Raw genomic sequence first — 5,389 nt, 5'->3', positions numbered from 1 at the left:
ACAATTTATATAAATTTATTATAAATATACAACTTTCTAAAGACGTCAAAATACATACAAATTGCTTAATAATTTTTATTTACTTGTAAAAGTAATAAAAATTAATGTAATAAGAGTGCCAAAAACTAAGGTGAAGATTAAGAGTTAATATTCATTTTCGATTAATAAAAATGTAATTATTAGCATGTCGAATGGAAATGGAATTCGCTGACATGTACACGTGTTATTGACAGCTGTTTGACACGCGATGAGATACATGGTGATCTTAAATGACAGCATCCATTAGGCTTTAATATGAACCATTTACAATGTCGCAGTCTCAATCAGCTGCTGAATTTGCACGTCGAATTTTGATGAGATAAAACCATAGATTCATCATTTACGACAGATGCTTGATTTGAAAATAGAAATAACGGTAAGTTCTCTACAACGTTTTTTAACACGATTATATTATGGTATAACTGTAACCCTCAAATGTGACTAATTTAATATCTAACATATAACAACACTTATAATAATTGTTATAAAATGTTAATATTAAAAGAATTAATATTAACATTTAAATAATAATTAATATTAAAATTAATATTAATTGTATTAATCATTTAATTTATATTCGATTTATTCTTAAAGTTATAAAATAAAAAAAGTTATAAAGTTGAAGTGATCAAAAGTGACTCCGCAATAGCAGGAGTCACAATGAGACACATTCGCCTTGTATTCCAATTAAAACGAAAGATTCAGCGAAAATAAAACAAACCTGGTTAACCTTCGTCGAGAGCAGCTGGTCAAATCGTAGTGCTAAATGAAAGAGAGCACAGCCAATTCCCTTCGAAGGAAATTCTCTTGGAAGAATTCGCATGAGGTGGACGAAGATGCGACATAATGGAATTCAAAGCTACATAGCGGGATGACGCATAAATCTAACACTTATAACGCAAGGCTGTCTGGTTCTGACAACAATGTTCCTCGCTCCTTCTCGACCTCTTTACTGGACCGTGATTTTAGCATTGAAATTTTTCACACGCAATAATCAATTTTTAGAAGAAGTGGTACTAATCGTGGTTGTAAAATGCGAAATAAATGGGATTTTGACTTTGGGAATAAACATGAGTCGAGTATTATGCCGAATTCCTTCGCGAAGCGAATGACCGAGAACGATTCTGCGAGCCCGGATTAAATCAGTTATTTACAATTAATTCTTTCCCAATGTTATTCTCCACCTTCTTCCGTTAGATTTACAGCACCGTACCAATTTATTTTTTTCTCACACGTCCTAAGTTATGTTTATAACTGTAGATTGCCGTTATCAAATTTATATATCGGACCTACTGACAATTTTCTTTACTGATTTAATCTCGATTTATAAACATAGGGTCCCCAGATGAACGGGAGACAAGAAAAGATAAGTCAATAATCCGCATAATTATGAGCGATTATAAGGTATCGATGTTTGAATTCTCTTCATATCGTATTCTCTTCATATATTGGATCGGTCGCACGATTCGAAAGTTGCAGTCATAAATTATGAGTTTACAAGTGCAATTCTCTTTATCAGTTAATAAATTCGTGACATAAAAACGTTTATAAAATCCTTGTTTTCTTGAAACTAATATACATTCTATTAACTCTTGATACAAGAAACGGAAACACATAACATCTATCGATACAACTCGCGAATGTGCATTAAATATCGTGAAGAGGCAATTTCTTGATGACAATGACCAGTAAAAAATTATTAACGACCAATGAACGTAACAGTATTTCGATGTGTAGAGGAGAAGTTGGTATTATGGCCAGTGTATATATTGCCAGTATATACTCTCTTAATATCTCCGCTATTATATAAATTAAATTAAATTAATTACAGAGAATCCTAATGATTACTTACGGAATTATTTGTTTAATAGCTCGCCGTTACAACATGACGCTAATACATAATACTAATACCCAATAGTCAGCACTTATTAAAATGCATTTTTACTTTCAAGTATTTCGAAACGTTTCTAAGATACATTTTAGCATTATTTATATATATATATTAATTACACCTACTTCCTCATTTTTCTTAAATTTGAACGTATTATCATACGAATATATGCATTTTTTAGTGTATTTGCTATTTAACATTTGTTATTTAACATTTTATTTGATTGTATATTTTGAGTTAAGCAAATTTAAACAATAGCATGGCTTTTTGCTAATGTGATCTATGGATATTAATTACAAACCTCTTTTTTGAGATTTTCATATCAAAATAATTATTTAATAACCGATTGATAAATACTCTACTGTTAATCTACAGTATTACGTGTACTATTTTTAGTCCTGAAATTTTTTAGTACTGAATAATTTGTATGCAGAAGTTATGTGAATGTATATACTTTGCATACATTTTAAAATGTTTCACTCTTTTTAAATTTTATAACTAAATACTAAACAAAAGTAATTTCTAAACAAAAGTAATATTTTAAAGCTATTTTTATGGAAGGCCACATTATCACATATTTTTTTCTTCAAGTTATTAACAATGTTGTTTTTAATTTCACATTTTAATTAATAGTTTAATAATAGTATCCTAAGTAATAAATACTTTGAGTCCAGAATCGATTCAATGACATTTTAACAAATGTAATTGTCAAGTTTTAAACTTAAATATTACTTATTAACAAAGTTATTGTGTAAAATGTAACTGGGGTGCCATATAATAACATCTTCTCTAATGATTAAATCGTGTTATCATTTGCATTTTCAATAAAAAAAAGAAAAAAGAATTATCGATCACACTCAAGGATTGACGATCTATCCAACTGCGAAATCGTTAAATTAAAATCGGGTTCGCCGGGTTGCACCGGTTTGAGAATACGGCGACATAGTAAAATAAGAGAGAGAAAGGAAAAAAAGAGATTGACGCACCTCCTGTTTCGACGTCAAGTCAAGGTCGCGAGAATGCCACAAATTCATCTAAAGACTAGAAATTACGGGAGCAATCAAGTTTAAAGACGAGATTCGAGTATCGCGAACTACTTCGATCAACATGCAAATATATATATATATGCGGGAGAATCAATACAGTTATTGATAATATTGTCCAATATTATTTTTCAATATGAGTAAAGAATAATTATTTTCGATATATTTTTATCTGTTGAATACGAATCCGTTATCCAAGTTTGACTATCGTATAGTAAATTGTTTTTAAATTTTATTAATGTTAAGCAAAAGTACCAACTTTTAGCTTTAAAGTGCATTTTCTTCTTAAGTATGATTTTTCGTTTCCAAGAAATAATGATTTGAAAATAGTTCTGTTCTCATATACTTAATATGTGGGAAAAGCATTTTATTCTATTTTAATTTTGCGTTATGTGGAAAGTATTTTTATTTTGATATAGTATAATCGGATCATATACAAAATAAAAAGCAATATAAAATTGACAAAATACATTATATACATCAAAGAGCTTATAATTTTAGCTTATAATTTATTTTAACTTATTAAAGATTATAATCTTCTTATCTTTTCATATTTTGTTAATTTTATATTGCCTTTTATACTACGTCAGCACAAAAACACTTACTTTTCATATAATGTAGAATTAAAATAAAATAAAACGTTTTTTCACGTATTAAGTAATCATCCTATGATATAAGAAAAGAGCTATTTTTAAATTTTCTTCAACTCTTTTCTTGAAAACGTACATATCGAAATGAAACAAAATGTATTTTAAAGCCAAAAATTTATACTTTTGCGTGACATAAAATAAAATTTTGAAAAAATTATTAACAGTGTTAACGTCATGAAAACCCTCGAAATCATCGTTTTCGCCTTTTTGATATCATTTTTTTCAAAAATTATGACGTGAGCCAAATTTGATCAACAGATTCACTTTAGCAAGCAAAAATAAATCGAAAATGAAATTCATGCACGTATTGCAAAAAAAAAGTCAAATTTTTTCAGGCAATGTAATCGCTTATAAAAATAAAACCACCCCTTATGTGATCGATCTTTGAAATAATCGACATTGATGCCATAATTAAATGAATTTTTGGATCACAAAATGCGGGACTCATCCCCGCCGGTTTCGTCCAACTAACAAATTGAACGAAATGACGACACGTAGAATATATCGGTACCGCAAAGTCATACTCACTCGAGTGCACGTGCTCGGCCTGATCGGATTGTTAAGCAGGTAAGAATCGACTCTCGGAAAGGGTTGCTGGTTGTCACCTGGGAAGACAGTTCCGCACGATCGGACGGACCTACTCGAGTGCGTTCACGCGAGTGACAATGTGCGTGCGTCGTGCACGACCCGGAGCTGCCCAAAAACACGACCACCTCCAACCGTAGGCACAGAACTTTGAGGCGTGGTTTCCAGGTAAGTCGGATGGGCCTCAGCTGTATAGTGGGGATGATCAGAGGCTGGAAGCTGGAAAATCCTCGATCGCGGTCCATTTGGCATTTCGCTCGAAATTGTATCGTCGACCATCGTTCGCATGCTCGCACGTTTCAACACATGGTTCGTATTCGAATCATGAGAAAAATACGGTATCCTTATTCTGTCAAATAAGATCCAGTGACTGACAGATCGGTTTACTTTCGTCTGAAACCTGTCGATTTCTTTATATTCTGTCTCGAGACAAGAGCGATCGTAACTGGTTATTTGCCTTCCGCCTTTGACAATGGGGTCAAGCGCAGCATAAACACTTTCAACTATGTATACTGAAGGCACGTGCCTGCAGATACATCTATATACATACATCTATATACGTGTACATATTAGATCGTTCGGAAAGTTCGTTTCAATTTCACGAGCCCTCAGAATTCACTACGATCAATTCTTCGCCGATAAGAAACATTCATTTTGGAGCAAGGGCAACGTGCAGCTATCCGAGAGATGGGCCAAGGTCATTGAATATATTTGTAACCTAAACTTTTCCTTATTCCCTTCTGTCATTCCTGAATTCCCTCATTACAAAGGATTCTCTCTTTATTTAATCGTTATTATTCTTTTATCTTGTCATTAGTTCAAAATAGAACGTTACTCTGGAAGATAGAAGTTCTTTTCGTAACACTGCATTGTTTGTTAAAAATTAATTTAACATCGAGATTAAGAATAATTTGCAACTTTAATTATCATATCGTTGGAACTCGATCAGAATATTTACCATTATATCAATTTACTTTTATTACATAATATTAATATATAATTTACTTTCATCACAGTTTTTTAAGATCACAGATCAAGAGTAACTCGATATTTATCATTATATCAATTTACTTTTATGACGTAATATTAATACATAATTTACAATATTTTTATCACAATTTTTCAACAGTTTTTCACAAATATAATTTTATCAAATATTTATACATACGACGGATACATTG

At 31.2% G+C, this 5,389-nt stretch overlaps 1 protein-coding gene across 2 annotated transcripts in view; it reads right to left on the bottom strand.

Moving 5' to 3' along the window:
- LOC108693114 overlaps positions 1 to 4,268 on the bottom strand; it is a 9,217-nt gene extending 4,949 nt beyond the window's left edge. For both annotated transcript variants that reach the window (XM_018201822.1, XM_018201823.1), the window contains exon 1: positions 4,152 to 4,268. The gene's annotated coding sequence lies outside the window, so the exon portion shown is untranslated. The remainder of the gene's footprint in view (positions 1 to 4,151) is intronic.
- Positions 4,269 to 5,389: the final 1,121 nt, after the last annotated feature.

The sequence above is a fragment of the Atta colombica genome, unplaced genomic scaffold, assembly GCF_001594045.1.
Source record: "Atta colombica isolate Treedump-2 unplaced genomic scaffold, Acol1.0 scaffold88, whole genome shotgun sequence".
In the NCBI taxonomy this organism is placed as follows: Eukaryota; Metazoa; Arthropoda; class Insecta; order Hymenoptera; family Formicidae; genus Atta; species Atta colombica.
Note: the sequence above shows the minus strand (reverse complement) of the source record. Positions and strands in the feature narration are given on the sequence as shown.